This window comes from Canis lupus, chromosome 8 (genome assembly GCF_011100685.1).
Source record: "Canis lupus familiaris isolate Mischka breed German Shepherd chromosome 8, alternate assembly UU_Cfam_GSD_1.0, whole genome shotgun sequence".
Taxonomy (NCBI): Eukaryota; Metazoa; Chordata; class Mammalia; order Carnivora; family Canidae; genus Canis; species Canis lupus.
The window spans coordinates 45,257,275-45,279,425 of NC_049229.1; the positions used below are offsets into that span (position 1 = coordinate 45,257,275).

Genomic DNA, 22,151 nt, shown 5'->3' on the forward strand with positions numbered 1-22,151 from the left:
TCATAATTGTACTTTCCTATCCTAATAAAGTTTATTGTTTCATAACTCACCTTCTATTTCCTCTCAGTTTTTGGTAATGCTGAGTCATGTTTTTGGATCTTTATTTTATTACTTTATATTCTGTTATTAGCACAGTGCCATGAATCCAGTAGGTAAATGTTTAAAGAACTCACCCATACTGCAGTGGGACCCTCACTAGAAAGTGGCTTGGGAGTATCTGTTAAGATTTAGCATGTGTGCCTGCATATGCTGTAGCCCTGCAGGTGCGTTACTCAGCATCTTCCTTCATGATAGCATGTGTGTCCCATTGGTGAGGCGTGGACTCCAAGGGCAATGACAGGTGCTCCTTCTGTAGCACCTCCTATCACCACATTGTCTCCTTTTTTTCAGCCATTAAATTCTGTTGAAGATGTGAAATCTTACAGAACAGATTCATAGCCCACACTGAGCACGTTTGATTCTCTACCTTTTTAGTTAAAAAAAAAAATAAATCTCTTCAACATAGTAATCCTTTAGAGAAACATGTCAGAATCAGCTGAATATTTTTTTCCTCCCAAACTGCTTAAATCATCACCTACATCTTCCTTCAATTTTGATCATTCTACTTTTCCTTGTTGAAAATCACTGGGTATGATTTTCATATCATCTAAGCCAATCACCGTCATGAGCCATGGTTCCTGATCGCAGTGCCCTTGGTGAGTATGTTGAGTACAGAAATACTGTCAGTTCCTATGTGTGGCTTTCCTCCTCCTGTTCCCACTCCTGCTCGTTCAGCATAAGGAATCCTATTCTCAAAGATAAGGTGGTCTCAACACACTTCAGTGCCCCTTTATCTGCTCTTCATTCCTTTTGGGAGTATAGCCTCTTTGTACCCAGTTCTTGATCTCAAATATTCACCCTGTGTCTTTGAAATCTTTATTTCTATACCAGAGGATTTCTTCATTCAGCAAACATTTATGCACACTGTGATCGGGGAACATGATTGCTTTAGTACCCAGTAGACCTGAACCAAGATTGCATTAGAAAACAGGAAATTGTTTTGTGCAGAGTCCTAGGAAAATAGCCCCTTCATTGTCTCAGCCACACATTAAAAGGAGAAAGGAGAGAACCATCTGGTAGCCTGGGAATTAAGGGCAGCAGGGAGATAGAATGGGAGTGTTTAAGGCACACTGGATGGGTGCCTGGGGCCTGGGTCATGCTCCCATGTGCTTCTGTCTACAGCATGCCTGCCTCCCTCTTGGATGAGTTGGAAAGCCGTGGGCTGGTTACTATGGGAATTGATGGGTGCTGCTGGCAGTGAGAGAAGGAAAGTTCTTGGAATTGATACAAAAATCCTAGGAGAGCAGGGTTTTCCCTCCTCTGGTTCCCTGCCTACTGTTCTTGGATTGGATGAGCGAACTTGATTTTAGCTTGGGGAGACCATTTCCAATAGCTCACCTCTGGCATCCTGAGAGGAGGTTGGGGGTGAGGGGTAAGGTCCTCTCTCAGGCAGACTTGATGGAGGACAGGGCAACACAAAGGATCACTAGTTTGCCCAATGACAAATTTCTGTTTTCGCAGTTGGCTCCTCATGCTTTAGTGAGCTCAGAATGAAATTCAAGCTTCTGTTTCTTTTTACACTGTCAGGGAATATGCCACAGACAAGGAGAGGGGAAGTCAATATTTAATTCCGGAATCACAACGTTCCCCCCTTCTTCACTGCCATTACCCCTTACCAAAGTAGGGCTGGGGGTGCGCATTCAGTGTTTGTTACTGGTTTGCTGATTCTGAAATGTCAGAAATAGAAAACAGATGTTTTAATGAAGTGATACCCACAGTGGAGAATAGTGAATTCAAAATATATTTTATAAGTTAACTTTTATTAATTTGATTAATTAGTAATTGAAAAAAGGTCTACCATTGTTGTGCTGGTTTATTTTTATAACTACTCATGAAAATGGAATGTAAAGCATTGACTTGTTTCTCCAAGAAAAGTATTTGGCTTGAGGAGAGAAGAATATTAAAGTACCATGAACATTACACAGTTCAAAAGGACAGAGAGTTTTCCTCCCCGATCTTTTTGTTCCGGTTCATTTTTCTGCTGTTTCTGACTCTTTTTACCACTAATGAAAACCTCATTCAGAGAAAAGCTTTTCTTTTGATTCTGAGAGATTTTGTTGAATTCCTCCTATAGATGTAAGAGTGCTGTCTAAATCTATTCAGACCTTGACTTTGGGGTCTTAGAGGTGATGAATCACTTGGCAGAGCAACCATGTGATGTTGAGTTACCTCGTGATTTGGATGATTTTGTTCTAGAAGCTTTAACACTCCTTTTTAATTCATTTAATTCCCTTTTCTGTGGTAGGGAAGAGGGGCTGGATAGGAAGGCCAATCACATACAGGCCTTGTTCTCCTTGAGCTTCAGGTCAGGGAGGTAAGATGATTAAAATAAAAAAAAAAAAACATACAAGGAAGTACATGTGGTATGTTGTGTTAGAGATAAATTGATGAGGTGTGGTGGTGGCTCCAAAGTTAAGTGCCCTTCCTGGGGAAGCCCCAGAAGCCTTCCTGGAGGCTACCCTGTCAAGTGCTGGCACAGCTCCAATGCTAGTATTTAAATAAGTCACAAGTATAATTATTTGAATTGGATCTGAAAGAATAAGCTGGATTTCAACAGATGTTTTCCCTTGTTTCTCAGCCTCAGGATCTCTCAGTGTCCTGATTTTTTGCGTGTGCTTTGCTTTATACCTATGAAGCACTTCCCACCTAAAAATACTTCTTTCTAGCATATGTATTTATCAGGGTGCCGAACAGTCTAGACTTGGGCTATAAATGTGCCACTGAATGGAAGAGACAGGTAATACTGTGACAGAGAGGAGCACAGGGTGTGGTGGGAGCCCACTCAGGCTGAGGATGGGGTGTTGGGGTGTCGGGGCCTAGGGCATGAGAGTCAGAGCTGTGCAGTGGCTTCTTGACCCTTGTCATTCCGCCATGAAATGGATGGAGCTCCTCCCAGTTGACCAGTGGGAAAGCTGAGGCTTGTGGTGTGTCAGGTTCTTTTCCATGGTCCATCAGTCTGCAGTTGTCAGCAAGATTTGAACACATGGCAAAATGTTGCCCAGAAACCCCCAACCCTTGCTGAGTAGTTATTGTAACCGCTATTGTTCAGATCGAGGCTAGTGAGCAAGTCCTTGCTCAAGGCCTATCTTGTCATGGCAGAGTCGAGATTTCAGTGATTTTTTCCCCCCCCAAAGCACATACCTTTCCATGTAGAGAGCCTACCTTGGAGAAGTTCGGCAGGAGGGACACACACAGGCTGGAGAAGCGGCAGCCCTTCTGCTAGGCACAATAGGGTGGATGTAATTTGTAATTGATAAGGAGGCACTTTATCAGTGGGCACTTAGTGCAGAGGGAATACATGAAAGAAGGTGTGGAAAAAGTAAAGTGACAGGTGTGTTCAGGTATGAGAGGACAGTTCACAGGTTGCCTGGAGTGATGGCTCTGTGGCGTGGGTAGGGGGAAATGTGTTGAAAAATCAGTTTGAAAACTCAACTCGTCTTAGACCTGGAGTGCCTCCTTAAAGAATTTGTATCCTTTTTATCTAATTATGGAGAAACCCTTGATGGTTTGGGGCGGGGGAAGGTGGCCAATAGGGATTCTTTTTCATACTGACTTTGAGTTTTAGAACTTTTATTGATATCTTTGAAATTGCTTCTAAATCTTTTAAAAGATAGGGGAAGGAAAGTTAAGATTCAGTAGGAAAAAAAACAAGGTTTACTGTCTAGGAAAGATCATGAAACCTAGTTGTTTTATGGACTATAATTCTGCTTATATGAATTTTCACCGTCTTATCAGCTTGGTGAGTTCATAGCTGTGAGATGCTTGGAAACACGGTATTGGTATAAATCTAATTGAATAGTGGTACTTCTGTGACTTATTTTATATATACAGCCACTAAGTAAGTCTACCACAGATGGAGGTTATTTATGGGTCTGTTTCAGATCCAAGGTCTTGCACAGGGACTTTTCCCCGTGGGATAGGCTGGTAAGCGTTTAGACAGGGGTTCTGTGTGGCCTTCCTGGCCTGGCTTCCTTAGTCCCAGGAAAGAGTCCAGGAAAGAGCCAGCTCTGGCCAGACCTCCGGTGGCCACTGTCCTTGTGTTATTGGCCAGAAAAGAATTCTGCTTGGACTTTTGGCCATCTAGATTATTTATAAAAATACAGCCACCGTACCGGTTTTTGGAAAGGATTATAATTTTATCCCCCTTAATAAAAAATTTCTCATTTATTGGTATCCTTGTAAGAAGATTTGTTCAGCACAAATGAGAACTGATGATGAAGCACATTTTCTCTTTGAGTCCAGGGGTGGTGGCGGGCACAGGAAGGGTAGTCTGTACAAGTCTTGCAGTCAGGTGCTGTGTTTGTCTTATTCCTCATTGTCTCTCCTCTGCTGAGTATACTGTGGGGAACACAGTAAGTACTACATACATGCTTGTGGGGGGAAAGTTGTGTGAATCTTGGGTAATTGTTCCTATGGAGTAGCTATTGTCGTTGATGGAAAAACTGCTTAATTAAAATTGCTTAATTCAGACTCCCTTTCCTAGTTCTAGAGGTTTTGTTCGAGTAAAGATTTTAAAATACTTTTTGATATGTTGCTTCAAAATGTTAGTAACACTTTAAAATTCTTTTAAGATGAAATAACCAAATGGAACAGGGGTAACTAAAAATACAGAACATGTGTGACTGACATGCTGTCCCATTCTCTTTGGAAAGGGTCACTCACTATAAATTATTGTATCTCCTTTCTAGCCAAGATTTCACTTTACTTGACTCAAAGCCGACAGTATAGATTCAAGTACAAGGTTTGCCAAAGCATGGAACAGTAATAATTTTTTTTTGTCTGTGGCAACTTGGAATTTATTTTTGTAATTCTGATAATTATGAAAAAATGTTATTTTGTTAACATTTAATGGAAAGTTGAAATAAATGTGTGTTAATATTAAATATGACTTGTTTTCTGATAGAGTGATAGCAAAATATGAGGAAAAGGTGACTTTGAAGATTAGATCATCCTAATAGAGCCTATGTTTCTGTGACTCTTTTTTTTCTTCTAGATAATATAGCATCGTAATATGGCATGTTGCATGCTGAGGTGATTGTTGGAATATCCTTTGGATATCATTCATTTATCTCCCTGCCTGTTTACAGTAGTAGATGGGAGATAAATTATATCCTTATAGGTCTTGAGTTTAAAAAGTTCCGAGATTTGATTTTTATACTATAAGAAACTTCACAGTGGTCATTCTGTCTCTGAATATATTTAGACTTTCATAATTCTATTTTGTAATTTTGTAACTCCGTGTCTAGTGTGAAGGAGGTAATTGATGCATTATACATAAGGCCTTAGTGGTATTCTGGGTACTGTCTGCTGTATTTAATATTCCTTTTTTTTTTTTTTAGGTTGATTTTATTTATTTTAGAGAGAGAGTGAGCGAGCATGTGATTTGGGGTGAGGAGCAGAGAGAGAGAATCTTCATGCAGATTCCCTGCTGAGCATGGAGCTCTATCTCTGGGGGGGGGGGGCCTCTATCTCATGACCCCTGAGATCATGACCTCAGCTGAAATCAAGAGTCAGACACAGAACCAATTGAGCCACCCAGGCACCCCTATTTTTAATATTTTTTGTAAGGACATTATCTTTTAGGCTAATACCAGTTTTGAAAACTGTCAGGACGCCTGGCTGGCTCAGAGGTTGAGTGTCTGCCTTCGGCTCAGGGCGTGATCCTAGGATCTGGGATTGAGTCCCACATTGGGCTCCTTGCGGGGAGCCTGCTTCTCCCTCTGCCTATGTCGCAGCCTCATTCTGTGTCTCTCATAAATAAATAAATAAAATCTTTAAAAAAAAAAAAGCTGGTCAAATTTAATCACTGGTAAGAAATTTTGTCTTTTTATACTTGATACAGTTTGTTGAAGTCCTTTTGATGGGGTTTTGAATGAGTAAAGATGAAATTGATTTTCAAACAAGTCACATGCCAAATTGAAGCAGAGGATTTGCCGATATTTAATATACTTGAGATGATTTATGTAACAGAATCCTTGGAAAACCAACAAATATACTTGCAGGAGCCCTTCCTGGCACTCTCTGCTAAGACTCCATGATTTTTCCTTATGGTTACAGTTATGCTAAGCAAGTTAAGTAGAATTATTTCTATGTAGAATTTAGATTTTTAAGACCAAACTGAGCTCAGAATATTAAGTGGCTCATATGTACAGCCGTATTTATAGTTGCAGCAACCCTTGTCTTAGAGAAGAAGGGTGGTCAAGAGAGACCACTTCCATCACTGTCCCAGTGATGACTCACTCTTGTCCTCCTGCTGCAGAAAATAACTTGCACCAGCCCCCCCCCCCCCCCCCAACCCCATGAGTTCTATGAGTCTGTCTCTTGGCACCTGGCTTGGTGGGAGGAAGGAGAAGAGCCTCGAGTTACACATTTTATCTTTTGGACCCACAGGAGATAAATAACATGTGAAATCCAGCCAGTCTTGGACATGTTTCCTTTAGTTATCAGTTCCTGTCCAGGCAATCCTATTATAGTCATTAAAACAAAACAGAACAATACATTTTTGAAGGATAGATGTCAGTAGTGTTAACAAAGTTCTGTTTTTGTGTGTGTGTTCAGGTACTCTAAACTGGGGCTCTAGTTTCTGGGTGTACTTCACCAGGTGCATTAGAGACAGAGCCAGGTTAATTCATGTTTCTGAAAGTAATACTCACAGGCTCCTGTTAGGTGCCCAGAGCCTTTACAAATTGTGGGGAACTGTAGCCCTTCCCAGCCTTCTGTGGACACAAAGAATGACTCCATTTACTTCAATGGGACTATATAAAATTCTCAATCAAATTAGAATTCATTCTGAAATATGCCATTTAGTACTTTTCCTTGGGGTTATAGGAGAATGTTTTGAAAACAGAGCAACTTCAAGAAGACACAGATTTAAAGAAATTCCCAGATTCTCTTGACTTGTAGTTCTTAGGACAGGGAAAGAAGATGCCCCTAGCTTCTCAGTGCCTGGAATGACTTCCTCCTCGTTGTTCCCGGGTTGGTATTTCTTTCGCTCATCCTGGGATGTCAGGAGACGTGTTGTTTTTGTTTTTGTTTTGTTTTTCTTTGCACTTTGCCCATGTACTTTGCCAGGCTGTGAGAAACCAGGCTGACCTCTTTTCCTCTGCTTCCTGGAGAAGGGTATTGACATTAGGCATTATTGAGCTAGAGTCAGGAGGTGTGTGCTGCCCACTCCTTGGTCGTGACTCTAGACTTTATCCCCACGTACTGTTGAGTTACAGATCTTGGATAATGTGAGGGGATGGTGAATGATCCTTTAGCTTCGGGAGATTTTGAAGGAGGTGATGACGAGGTGGTCCTTGCTGCTAAAGCCTGGAATGGGGAGCTGCCTGCGCTTGTTCTGTGCTCATCAGAGCTAGTTCCTAAATATGGAGGCACCTCCACCCCAGGGCCGATTGGTTGGCCAGAGTTAGAAGGCTGAGTGAAAGCTAGTAGATACCAAATTTAAGTGTAAAATATCTGTGATGGGTTAAAAATGAGCTCATATTCTACTCGGGGAGAGAAAACTTGTTCATATGAGAAGATTATAGTTAATGGAATGCAACATACTATCTCATTGCTTCATGGACAGTTTTTATTTATCCCAAGGTTAGAAAGAAAATCCATGTACCAGGCTGAAAATATGAGCAGGAACTTCTGTTGACTTCTGATGTCTGAAGGTGACGGGTGACAGGTTGGGGGGTAGATAGAGAAACTCTGTTCGTTAAGAAGTGTAAGCTCCTCCGTGTTCCCTGATCCATAGAGGGTTCTCAGTTGCCTGGCGCTTTGATGAAAGTCTAGGATTAGAATCAAGGTAAAATTTTCCCTCTTAGGCGAAAATATTTGTTGATCATTGTCTACCCTATATATTAAGAAAGATAAACAGTTTTCCCCTATCTCTTGTTTTCTTGAAATGAGAGAAGTTATCAGCCTGAAGCTGAAGCTGAATCCTGTTTATCTATACTGATTACTGTTTCTTTCTTGGGAAATCTGCTCTAAAACCAAATTAGGTTTTAGCCTGACCGAATCTGTCCATACTCTGACATGGACACATGAACTGTGAATGGGAGAGACTGGACAGTTTCTCTCTGATTGATTGTGCTGGTGGTTAATCAACTGAATGCAATTGTGCTATATGGAGATACGCATTTGATACTAATATTAGTAAAGTTACCTCTTACTGAAATGTAAAACACTGATGAGTGTAAAAATCTCTTATATTCGTTGATTGTAACAGTTGCATGACAGATATTTCTTACCCGAATTTCTTTTGCAAAATACATTTCCCCTTCTAGTTACTATAGTTTTTGTGCCAAACAAAATAAGTAAAATAGATATCAGATAATTTACCAGAATTTTCAGTTGAAATCATACAGTTTTCTTGCCTTTTTGTCTATTTTAAAGACTTCCTTTTTGTTAACTAGGTAAGTAATAGGTGCTAATTTTAGATAATTTGGAAAATAGAATGGGACCAAAAAGAAATCCTCATTTATATTCTTATGTTTTCTTAATTAAAATTATTAAAATACTCAGACTGTATCTGAAAGCGCATTTGTCAATTAATGAGCTGAGTAGATCCTACAGATAGAGATTGCATGTATTTAGAAAATTTCACAGGACTGGAGTTGTCTGGTGTCTGTGAGCTTACAAAATTGAACACAAGATTAAAATAGTGCCAGGAGCTTTTGTGTATGTGTGTTTGAAGTTGTGGAAGCCTGAATTGGAAACTTCACCTTCTATTAACTTTTACAATTAGTATTGTAGTGAGAGGACTTTTTGTAAGACATAGTAAAATAAAGAATAAAGTTTGAAAATATCTTTATTCAGATGTTCACAGCTGAAATAAAATGCAGCTTAGATCTGCATGGTGTTGCCTTGTGGTGCTCCAAACCAGCCTGTGGTTGATGCAGTTGGGTTTCTCAGCACTTGGGGATTGCCTTTAAAACTGATGTTAAAAAAAAAAAAAAAATGTCCAGTACCTGGCTCAAAGTTCTGATTATTCTGTCAGTGGAAGGCTCCAGGAATGTTATTTGGTGTCATTAGGTAGTGGAGAGTTTACCATGCTTTTTATATATCTGTCATAAGATTTTAAAAAGCATACTTGTGATGTTCTTTGTTGTTAGAGTGATGTCTAGAATATTCATTTTATGCCCATAGTTACTTATGGCTCATCGAGAAAGTTCATTTTTTTCTAAGGTGTGTTGAAGTCCTCTGGCCAGTGATAGAGTATGGCGTTAACTTTGCATCCTATGGCTAAAGATGCTTTCTTGTGGCCCCAGGACAGCCCATGAGGAGGAGGATGGTGCAGGTGGTCTTATCTCATTTTATACATGAGGAAGCTGAAGGAACTTGTATAATGCCCTTTAACTATGAATGGCAACTCTGATTCTTCTTTCTTGTAGAGCTCTTCCTTTTTTTCTTGGTTGCCTTTCCATTGATAATAACACCAACCACACTGATGATGATAATAATAATAATAATAATAATAATAGCTGATTTTTATCAATCAATTGCCACGTGCTGGGCAGTGTTCTCTCTGTTTTTACATGTATTAACTCACCTCACTGCCATAGAGTAGTTGTTACCTTCTTTTTAGAGACAAACTGAGGCAGAGAGAGACTAAGGAATTTGTCCAACATTTGTAACACTTATGTGATAGAGTAATTATTGCGAATGTCAAATGAAAATATGTGAAATTCTAAGCTGGTTCTAAACTCTCAGTAAATGATAGTAGTTATGATTATAGCGTACATCCATTGATAATTTCTTACTGATATGTCTTCATCCTCATTAGCCATTGAGTTCATTGAGTGCAGTGGATGTGTCTTGCTGGCTGCTATAGCCCCAAGGTATGGTCCAAACTTGGTACCTTGTTGATATTCCTGCTGAGTGATCCTTCGAATATATGGTGTGACTGTACTCTGGGGTTTAGGATTTGATATTAGTTTTGCTCTCTGTCATCTGGTTGATCAGCTGGTTAATCAAGTCATCATGCTTAATCTTAATCTGCATTGATTGGTGATACATTGAACCCATAGGGGCTAATACTCTGACCACTTTATTCCTTGTCTTCTATTGCACTAGGGGCATGACCCCCTGGGACTGGTTATGTTCTGAGGCATTGATACACTTGAAATGGCCTTTGTGCTAACTCTAGCCACTGGGATTCTGTATTTTGAAGAGCTGCTGGACGTTTAAAACAAATATAACATGAATTTTCTAGTTGAGATGAGGAGAACTTTCCAAAATTGGCTGAAAGAAGTGGAATTCGGGGAAGCTGAAAATGTGTTTTGAATTAGGATATTCTTTTTCCTTTGAACTGTAGCCAAGAGACTCTTCATAATAGCCTCCATTTAAAATCCAATTGTTAAAAAAAAAAAAAAAGTGACAACACATTGTGGCTGTTTACTCTCTTAGTTTTGTTTTGTTTGATGTTAGGATGGGAGAACAGGCCAGTATTATCAGTGGGGTATTTACTCTTTGAGTCAGCCTATTCCAAAGTAGGAGTGTTTCTGGTTGAGTCAAGACTGAGTAACTTTCTCGGTGGTTGAAGCCAAAGGGACACCAAGAAAGCTGCTGCTGTTTTAATCCGAGGGTTTGATCTTTGGTGTGCTAAAGCCCTGTTCTTTTTTTTTAGCCCTGTTCTTAATTACTGTTAATAAGCAAGATACAAATTTGAAGAAAGAAATCAGGAAATTTGGAGTCTAATTCTGGTTTCAATTCTGTAACTCAGTGTGGATGATTTGATTGGCTAGGAGAGAAAACTCCAATTGGCTTTTGTTTCCCTCTGAACAAATGAAGTGACCTTAGTCCTCTTAAGGAAGGGTAATTGAGATAATGGGTAAAATTCTAATGGTGAGTAACTTACTCCTGTGTTCCTAGGGAGTGGAAGGAACCTTTGTGTGTGGTTCTCTAGGATATAACCAACATTAGACCTGAGGCTACACTTCTGGCAACAGGGAAGTCTCTAGGTCCTATTCTTGTTCAAATACAGAGTACCTGGAAGTAATGGTATTTTGATAGCAAATCAGGAAATACCAATATATTTAATTCCATCTTAGAAACTGGGAGGGACTTTATTAGCAGAAAATGACCACCTTTGTGAAGTCAAGTCAGAAGCCCTGGCTCAGGTTTGAAGGTGAGGTGGCAAGCTATCTCAACTGAGCATGACTTTTTTGGGTGTTTGTGGGGGTGCCAGTTTCCCTCTGGTATCCTTTCCTTACTTGTTCTCCTGTCTGTGCTTTGTTGGAAAACCCTGTGTCAGAGGCCAGAAGATTAATGAAAAGCTTACGGGAGAAACATCTTAAAACTGAGAAAATTTTCTTTTGCCAATTTAATTTGTTTTTGTGAACAGGGAAGAAGATGTCTGTTGTTTTATTTTAATCAGGGGACTTAATTTCAGGTCTTCTAGCTTATTTTTTAATCTTAACAATGATAACTGTTCATCGCAAATAATGTAAGCAATAAAAGAAAACTTAAAAAATAAGGTAAAAAAAATAAAGTAAAAATCACCTAACTCCTAAACCTGGCAATGTATTTTAACATTTTGTTAAATACCTTTATAGAATTTTTCTGTATGTGTGTAACATAAAATACATATATATATCACATTTTGTTTGGTTTTATATTCTGTTATATTTCTGTTTGGGGACTTCATTGAAGTTTTTTTTTGGGGGGGAGGGGGTCAGTCCTGTACTGATGTCAATAGATTTCTCTCTCAGGGTATCCATTTATAGCCAGAAAGTATTTTCTCCAAGATTCTATACCCATTTATATGAAATGCTTTAAAATTTTTGTGAGAAGAGGAGGCTATTAATTAAGCAAAACTTGGGATCCCTGGGTGGCGCAGCGTTTGGCGCCTGCCTTTGGCCCAGGGCGCGATCCTGGAGACCCGGGATCGAATCCCACGTCGGGCTCCCAGTGCATGGAGCCTGCTCCTGCCTCTGCCTGTGTCTCTGCCTCTCTCTCTCTCTCTCTCTCTCTCTGTGTGTGTGTGACTATCATAAATAAATAAAAATAAAAAAAATAAGCAAAACTTCAGAGAAATTATTTATTCTGGGTAGCCAAGTTTTTCACGTAGTGAATGAAGTGTAAGCTAACGATTAGTAAGATTTCTTAAACAATATTGATGAAAAATTTTCCAGAGTTCTTGTACACTTTTAGCATGTTTAAATGTATACTTTGGCCCTAGGGATTTATTTCTAGGAATTTGTCGTCATGAAGCAGAGAACATGTACAAACATGTCTGTACAGTGCTGTTCACTGCAACATTGCTTATGAAGGCAAAATTTTGGAAAAGATGTGCAGTAATTTATGGGTGTGTTCAATACTGTATCCAACAATGCATCCATAAAAATTTACATTCTAAAATATTTGAGAGAAGACAAAGCAGTCATGGTATAGTAAGAAAAACACATGCTAGGAATTGTACACAATGCCAACTTTATGAAGAAAAAAAACAGTCTGTTCTTCCAAATATAAAAAAAACTGTCTTTATCCTTAACATAAAATACATAGATACATACACTTATGAATACCTTGATTTTTTCTTATAAATAGAAAAAAATAAAGTGTAACAAGCATATAGAAAAAGCACACAGACTCTAAGCATTTTACCAATGATAAACTTTTGCAAACCCAAAACGTGTATAACCATTAATTCAATTAAAAATTTAGAATATTATCAAATTTCAAAAGCTCCTTCATGTTTTTTTTCATTTTATTACCCTTTCCCACCCCTCCCCAGTACAAGAAAAAGTAACCTTGACTTATATCACCATGGGCTAGTTGTGTCTGATTTTGAACTTTATAAAAATGGGTGGGGGGGCACTTGGCGGGATGAGCACTGGGTGTTATGCTAGATGTTGGCAAATTGAACTCCAATAAAAAAAAATCCCCCCCCCCCCCAAATGGGATAATATAGCAATATACTCCTTAGTCTGGCTGCTTCTGCTCAATATTATATTTGTGGGTATGACAGCTCCTCTCTCCCCATGTAGTATTCTGACATGTAACTATACTGCAATTTATTTATTTACTACTAAACATCTGTTTTGTTTGTTTCTGGTTTGTTCTTTTTTTTTTTTCCTTTCAGTTTTTGCTATTGTAACTAATGCTGTTACGAGCCTTCCTGTATTTGTTTTTGGGGCACCTATGTGTACACTTCTCTTGGGCATCTGTACCTAGGAGTGTGTTACTGAGGCTGGATATGTGTTCATTTTTAGTAGATAACACAGAACCTTTTAAAGTAGTTGCACCAGTTCACTGTTGCTCATAGTGTTTGAGAGTTCCAATGGCTCCGTGTCCTCAACAACACTTATTTTTATTTTTTACTTTCAGCCATTCTAGTGGATATGGAGTGGTATCCATTGCTGTTTAGCTTGCATTTTCCTGAGGACTAGTGAGAAATTGCACTTTGATTTGAATCAATTCCCTTCTGGAGAAATCTTACCTTTTAAATCTTGTGCTAATGGACTTCATTTTAATAGTAACAAACTGTTATCTTCCTCTGGCATTGAGGGTATGTTGTACTCTCAAGTTCTTTAATTGTCAGACCCAGCATTGATCCTTCTGCATCATTTAAGTGGGTAGTCCTAATAGATACAACTTATCACCCATGTATATTTTGCTGCTTGATGATCCAATTTATGTGGTTTTCTATTCTGTATTAGAGCGAGATTTAAAATTGTGAAATATTTCAAGTTACCTGTTTATTTCACAACATTTAAAATGTTGGCCAAATAATTCAATTTTAGAAATCTAAAAGGAAAAACTTACTGGCTTTAATGCACTGATTTTCTTCAGACCAGTATATTAAGAATGACTCATCCCATTTTATTCAGAGTAACTTTTAAAATAATCTCACTCAGTAGAAAATTGCAAGTAAATTTAATGCAGGTGGAAAGTGTATTTGAGACTTAAGGCTGGTCTAATTGCTACACAGAATATTTGGAGAAAAGTTCTTAACTTTTAGTATTGAATTTTTTTTTTGATTATGAAACTAAGAGATCTGTGAATTATCAAATTATTGATCTTAGCGTAGAGAGACTTCGTGGTAGAACTTCAGCCTGCCATCTTGAAATATCTCTGATACTGAGCAAGTCCTGTGTAAGCAGGCTCAATGGCAGGCATTGTCATCCATGTTTTGTCATTTAACCCTCACCAATAGTGAGACAGGGAATGTTATACCCATTTCATATGTGAGGAAGTTGAGGTTGAAAGAGGCTAATGGAGGCCTCATCATGACAAGGGCGAGTGGAAATTTCCTAACCCTGATTTTATGATTATGTGATGGAAAATTATAGTGTTTAGGGCCTTTGGTTTAAATCGAACAACTCTGTCAACTCTTTAGATGTCCCGGGGGCACCAGTAATGTGTAAAAATGGAGCCGGTAGTGTTTGAATCTCATTTGAAGACCAAGTAGGGTATTTTATGGAGAAAGTTGTTCTTCTAGCTTCATTCTTTCTCATATGGTGTCAAGGTTTTCAGGCAATCACCCTGATTAGAGACACGTTTTTAAGTAAATATAATACTATCAGTAGTGGTGATAAAGTTACGGAAATTTATGACTGAGCTTCAATCTTAAAGGAACAAAACCTTGCACTTGTTAATGTTTATTTTGAACTTTGCAGCTCTTGCAGGGCTCTCTGCCTTAGGGAAATCATATATGAGCCTGTTCTCTGGGAGCCTGAGTTTTTATGGACATCTGAGATGTCTAGGAAGGAAACCTAAATACGAGGTAGAAAGGGAAACTGGTAGTTCGTTGTGGGCAAAATGCTATAGGAATTCATGACAAATGACAGCTTTCAGCTGAAGCTATCAAGAAATGATCTCTGGAGAAGGTGGTCCTGGAACTACTCTTGAAGGGCAGACAGAATATGGGTACTTAAAAATTGGTATCTCACTGGGATACTATAGAGTTTATCTTTTTATAACTCTGAATAAATATGCCAATTAAACGAGTACTGTAAATAAAATCTAAGAAATTTACTTTATCAACAAAAAGTGGTATATGTTGGAAAACCATGATGTTTAGAATGAAGGTTAGGCAAAAGCCCCTTTTACTTTTGGCTCTGTCACTCCAATTTCTACCTTTATCTGCCCTTTCGCTCTGGTGATTTAAAACGTGCTTTGTGTGAGCCAGGACATCGTCGGCTGTGCCTCTTTACACTTTTCATAGATGCCCTTTCCCCTGCAGGAATTGCTCTTGTTATCCTGTAAATATTTGGCAGAGCCTGACATAGAACTTGATTGATCCTTCATGAGTGGAACACGAATGAAGAATTAAATGAAACAGAATGTTGTGACTTTTTACTAAATTCATATTTTTATCATGCACAGGTACTTGCTCAGTTAGCTGCAGCCTGTCCCAGAAAATCATTGTAGTGTAACTGCGTCAAGCTGGTTTACAAGCAAGAGGAACAGAGTGTTCAGGTTTGTGACTTTATGTCGAAACAGTTTTACCGTTAGCTACGATTGGATGTGGGCAGTTATTTGATCACATGAATAATTGCCTATAATGGTTGATTATGAATGATTGTTTTTTGTTTTTTCCCCCTTTTCTTAAAGTGTTTGGACCAGAAGGAAAGGAGAAGAACCTATTCCCTCTGGCACTATTGCTAGTTTAAAGTTTAAAATTCTGTCAGTTTCCTGCAATGTTGTTGGGACTATGAGATAAAATTCCTAAACTAGAAATCTTTAATTGGCATTTTTTGTATGATGAACTTTGTTTCTTCTACATTACAGCCTTTTAGCAATTCCAAATCCTTATTGAGGAAATTTTAACTATAAGAGTAACCATTATTGAATAATTTGTACTCAGAAATTTGCCAGACTTTTGCCTCCGTGATCTCATTTAATCTCGACATCATCCTGTGAGATGTTGACCGATATCTTCGCGTTACGTTTAAGGCTAATGATTTTGACAAGGTCTCATTACTCATCTGTGGCTGAGCTAGGATTTGAACCTTCATCTGTCTGTTTCAGTGTTGAATTGTTCTTTTCTGTTTCTTTCTGTATTTATGCTTCTCTCTTCACATATTATGGGGATAGGATATATCCCTGTTTTAGCTTAAAATAACATACTTTTAGTTATCACTAATCATTTATGTAACAATATTTGTTGGTTTGACATCTTAGCTACTCTGGTCAAAGCTCTTTCATTTACGGTGGTGTTAACAGTACTTAGAAATTGTATGGTTTTTCCCCTTTACAGCTAAAAAGTGTATCATTTAGTTTTCACATGAGGTATTCCTTTTTAACTGGCAGTTTAGTTTGAACAGGTTCTAACAGTCCTCTGAGACAGAACCCTGGAGTTTAGATATTTATTTTGTTAATTTGTATGAAACAGGGACGCCTGGGTGGCTTAGTGGTTGAGCCTCTGCCTTCGGCTCGGGGTGTGGTCCCAGAGTCTCGGGGTCGGGTCCCACATCGGGCTCCCTGCATGGAGCCTGCTTCTCCTTCTGCCTGTGTCTCTGCCTCTCTCTCTCTGTGTCTCTCATGAATGAATGAATAAAATCTTTAAAAAAAATTTTTGTGCGAAACAGCATCTCAAGTTCTTGTGTGGTATAACTGTGCCAAGAGGGCAGTGCATGAATAGCAACAAAGCACCCCTTACGCACTGTTGGTCAAATTGCAGAGAGAAGGGTAAATCAAATGAGAAAGTATAGGTATACATTAACCAATCCATCATTCATAACATGTTTAGATTTGCATTAGGAAAACTTGTGATAGGGGATCCCTGGGTGGCGCAGCGGTTTGGCGCCTGCCTTTGGCCCAGGGCGCGATCCTGGAGACCCGGGATCGAATCCCACATCGGGCTCCCGGTGGGTGCATGGAGCATGCTTCTTCCTCTGCCTGTGTCTCTGCCTCTCTCTCTTTCTCTCTCTCTCTCTCTCTCTGGGACTATCATAAATAAATAAAAATTTTTTTAAAAAAAAGAAAAACTTGTGATAAAACCATAAGATTCTTACAAAAAAAGGTAGATGGGGGAGGGTCTAGATGTGGGATAGGCATTAAGGAGGGCACTTATGATGAGCACTGGGTGTTATATGTAAGTTATGAATCACTGAACTCTGCTCCTGAAACTAATACTATGTTATATGTTAACTGGAATTGAAATACAAACTTGAAAAAAAAAAAAAACCAAAACAAAACCAAAATACCCTTGCAGTGTCAAAAATTCTTACTGTTTCAAGTGGTTAACATCTACATTTTAAAAACATAAAAACGTAACTATCAATTTCATGTCTTATAATGCTACAGTGGATAACTGTTTATTATATATTGGTCTGCCAGTGCTTGTGGGGTAGGGTGGTATGCTTTACCAATCTAACATGTCTAGACAGAACCAAATGTATAATTATACAAAATCACAGTTCAGGGATTATGGTTGAAAACCTTTAAAAATTATTGGTAACCATGCACCATTTTGTATTACTTTGCATCCTTACTTTCTTGGCCTATTGCTGTAAAGGAGTTAAAGTTTATTTTTAGGCAGAACAGATAATATCTAAATTGTGATATGATATGAATCTCGTTTTTTAAGTAAAATATATTTTCCATGCAAATACATGCTTCTTGAGTTGGAGAATTGAATAAACCTAAATAAGAATTATTGCTTCCAGCATTAAATTTGGATAGAAGCTCTCTGAAACCAGTGTGATACGACAACAAAACTGCCACTTTAAATCCAGATTTCTTTTAAATGTGCATTGACTGGCACTGTGTACAATGTGTTTTTTAGGAGTTCAGACTGTCCTGGCAACTGTCTAGTTTTTATTTTCTGTCTTCTCCCTCAAGTAGTCTTCTACGCAGTCTAGCTACTAACCCTTTATTCTTTGTAGGAGAGAAATTTCCAGCATCTCCTTTTCCCCTGTTGAGCTTTCCCCATCCAAAACAGGCTGTGTTATAAACAAGCTGTTGGGAACATTTTATTATTGAGTGTGGGAGTTCCTTATAGAGACTATATACCAGTCCTTCTTTTTTAGATTTATATTTTGCCAGGATTTTCCCCCAGTTGTTTTTTTAGCAGTGTCATTTGATAATCACAAGTTTTAAATAGGATTAAATCTAATATGTCAATTTAAAAAATGGTTATTGCTTTCTGTGTTTTAGGAAACCTTCACCAATTGCCCCCCCCCCCCGCCCCCCACTCCGAAGCATCCTGAAATTTCTTCTGAGAGCTTCATGGATTTAGCTTATGTTTAGGTCTGTGATCCATCTTGAATTCATTGTTTCTGAATAAATCTTACTGATATTCAGTATTTAAGAAAGATTTTTATCTCTATTTTATAAATGGAGATTTTGGCACATGGTATGTAATAGTAGATATGATTCTAGCACTTTTTGTGGATAATCATGTTGAGGTTATATGGTAGGGCATATCTGTATATACCATTTTGCTCAAAACTTTTTTGAGTTGTAGCTTCATTGTTACAAAAAATGTTACTAACAAATAAATGTCCTTTTGGTGACTGGGTTCATCCCCCTAATGAAACCAGTGGTGTTAAGTGCGGAACAAGACTGCAGCCTTGGTGTACATGTATTTTATCAGGAAGAGATGTTCTGTTTATGTGCAAACATCCTATGAAGCTGTCTGCTGTAATTTGCCTTACATGGTGATAAGAAATTGAAGTGAAATGAGGGCTCAGTGGGTTCAGTATCTGACTCTTGGCTTCAGCAAGGATCATGATCTCAGGGTCGTGAGAGAGAGCCCCAAGTTAGGCTCTGAGCTGCATGTGGAGTCTGCTTGAGATTCTCTCTCTCCCTCTGCCCCTTCCCCTTCTGTGTGTGTGTGTGTGCATGTGCATGTGGGCAAACTCTCACTCTTTCTCTCTCCCCCTCCCCAAAATAAATAAATCTTAAAAGGGAAAAAAAAGAAAAGAAATTGAGGTGAAACAGTCAACATGTTTCAGCTATTTAACATGGCCTATTGAATTGTTTTGACTAGATACAGTATGGGTTCAAAACCAGTGTCAGATTTTCGTTGTCTCAGGGTTATCCTTTATTCCTACCATTTGAGTTCCCTCTTCTGACCCTGTAGTACTAACCATCACTAGTACCAGCATTGAGGCTCAAGAGAATGTTCAGCAATTCACGTGTCATTGAGGGTATATGCTTTGGCTGTTTCCTAGGTGCTAGCTGTGCTGGGAGCATTATATTTCTCATAACCCTCTCCTTATCAAGCAGAAGTAAAGAAAGATTTTCACAACACACACTTGAGAGTGGCATGTGGGGGGAACACACTCTAGTTTTCTAGTAAAGCTTTAGAATGGTGATTTCTCACACGTCCTTTCATGTGTCTGGGTTGAAGGGAGCAATTGTACATTGTACTAGTAACTTAGTTCAGAGATATGGGTGGAGTACTCTGGGGGAAGACATGGGGCTCCCTGTATTGCACGTCTGTATGTCCAAGACACTGTACTGTAGGGGTATGCAGAGGTGAATGGGACAAGGGAGAAGAAGCTAATGCTACCCTTAAAGGGAGCTTTACTCTGTCATCAGGCCGCCATCCATTAGAATGTATGATTTAACTCATTTGAAGCTGGCTGTTTATTGGGGAGAAAGGCCGCCCTTTATTTTGAGCTGAGCAGATGAGCATAATGGAGACTGTGCAGACACATCATTTTAAGGACACTCAGATTCCATGGCAAAGCTAGTGTTGCCCATGCTGCAGATCGGGCTTGTGTCTGTGTAAATAGCAAGGGAAACTGGCCAGGCTCACGGCACTCTTTTAGAGTGGCCTTCTCACTAAGGAAACATTAGCTTCAGTTGATAACTCTCAAAGAAACTAGGGCAGTTCTCAGGCTGCTCTTTATTTGTGTAGATAAACAACAGGCATTAATGGAGCCATGCTGAAAGGGACAGTAAAACAAGTCACTATGTTTTAATTGTATTCTCTTAGCAAGGTTATGCTAATTTTTTAAATCTAAAAATTGTGACTAAAGTAGAGATTTGTGTGTATTATGAACCAGATTAAACACTTTTTCTTAACTAGTATTTGTTTTGCTTAATGTTTGCTACTCTTTCTGATTAAAATGGATGTTTTTCATCTCAAACATGTTGACTGGTTTTCACAAGCTGTTCTATATTGTGCACAGGAACCAAATTTAATGGACATAGTTATTTGTTCTTTTGTTATATTTTGAGAACAATTTTCTCTTTCATATTCTCTCCATTTTGATTGAATGAAGTTTTGCTGAGTGCTTTTGATCTATGAATCAGTTACTGATGTATGTGTAATAGTAATAATTTTAAAGATATAAGTAAAACTGGCTTCTTGGTCCTAGAACTCACAGACAAGGTTTTACAATGTTTCTGCAGAAAAATGTTCTGACTGCTTGGACTAACATTTTTAATTGTGAAAACAGCCCATTGATTTCATTGCCATTTCTGTGTCCAGATTTATGTCAGCATTAATTACAGTCAGTAGGGGATTCTTTGAGTCAACACTGTATGTGGGCATTTAGAAATGCACCGTTGGATGCTACTGTGTCTAAGTGAGTGTTGACTATTTTTTATAGGTAAAGAACTCTCTTGTTTTTTTGTGGATATTAGGTTATCTGAATCAAGTAATATTTGCTTAGCTATTTATATGTTAATATGTTTAAAAAGAAATTTCTCTACGAAGAGGCATTAATCATTCACTATTTGTTTGATCAGATGATAGCACTGACATTCTATTGTGTAATCATAAAATAGCTTGTCATGTTTAATGCCAAGAGCAGATGCACTTCCTAGTATAAACAGCATGCAAAGCCCAAATCTAAATGATTTATTTAGGAGCATATTAAAATCTTCGTATTTTTTGTGATTTAAAAAAGTAATTGTGGATTGCATTGTGTCAAATTTTTAAAAAATGTGATTGCTGCCACAGTTTAAAACTGAAGAAGCAAAATCTGGCCCATATGCTTTCAAGTATAATGTGTTATTCTTGGAGACTATGTCATACATAGAAGTTTAGTGCATTAACTCTGGAACCAGACTGCCTGGATTCAAATCTTACCTGTACCACTTACCAGCTTTGTGATGTTGGGCAAGTTACTTAATCTCTCTGTGCTTCAGTTTCCTCTTTTGTAAGATAGTAATACTTGATAATAGTACATACCTTATAGGGTTGTTAACGAGGATGATATAATATAAATAAAGTGTTTAGGATTGTGTCTGGCACAATGTAAGTACAAATGAGCAGGACTACAAGGGGTGAAACAGGTAGATATGTATGTTACAGGGGCTTCTCCTACAATCAGCTCCAATTCCTTTAAAAAAAATAATTAGTTATTTGAGAGAGAGAGTGTGGGGGGCGGGCAGAGAGAGGGGGAGCAAGAGTATCTTAGGCATATACCCTGCTGAGCGTGGAGCCCAATGTAGTGCTATGTGGTTGGATCTCCTGACCCTGAGATCATGACGTGAACTGAAATCAAGAGTTGGATGCTTAATCGACTGAGCCACCCAGGCGCCTCACCAATTCATTTAAAATAAGTCTGTGATGTCCTGATCAGTCAGTGATATTTAGAGGATGACTTTCATAATAAGTATTATTCCAGATTTTCTGGTGCATACAGAAGGAATAAGAGGTATGGTTCCTTCCTTGAAAGCTTGCACCATATTTAAATAGGTACCCAAAGGGAGATATATGCAAATGAGTGTTACATAGCAATGTGTAAGTGAAAAGATGTGAATCTTCAGTAAAAACAGAGGGGATGAAGAAGTATAAAAGGTGAATTTTGACCTTGGAGGAAGGAAATGTAAAATCCTATCACAAAAAGTCTCAGCTTTGTGTCTAGGAGAACCACATTACTTTATGGAAGAAAGCTCATGTCCGTTGTTCTCTTATAGAGCTAGTCATTTATCTTAGGTGTGTTCTAAGTCCCCTGATTTTGTTTAAACATCTCCCTTGTTTTCATCTGTAGCTCCCGTTCTTCCTGTGTAAAAACAGCGTGCTCTCCTCTTGAGTAAAAACAGAGTGCTCTAGCCTAGAGCACCCTGGCTCTCCAGGTCTTTAATATTTTTGGGCCATTTTGGTTTGCATTGGTTCTGGAGTGCTCTGGAATGCCCATCTTTCTCACCTTAGT

General features: G+C 38.6%; 1 protein-coding gene across 17 annotated transcripts in view; it reads left to right on the top strand.

Moving 5' to 3' along the window:
• SIPA1L1 (signal induced proliferation associated 1 like 1) overlaps positions 1–22,151 on the top strand; it is a 375,245-nt gene that overhangs the window by 94,386 nt on the left and 258,708 nt on the right. For 14 of the 17 annotated variants that reach the window (XM_038545124.1, XM_038545128.1, XM_038545132.1 and 11 more), the window contains one exon: positions 15,418–15,510. The exons of the other annotated variants lie outside the window; for them this stretch is intronic. The gene's annotated coding sequence lies outside the window, so the exon portion shown is untranslated. The remainder of the gene's footprint in view (positions 1–15,417; positions 15,511–22,151) is intronic. 17 annotated transcript variants of the gene reach the window in all.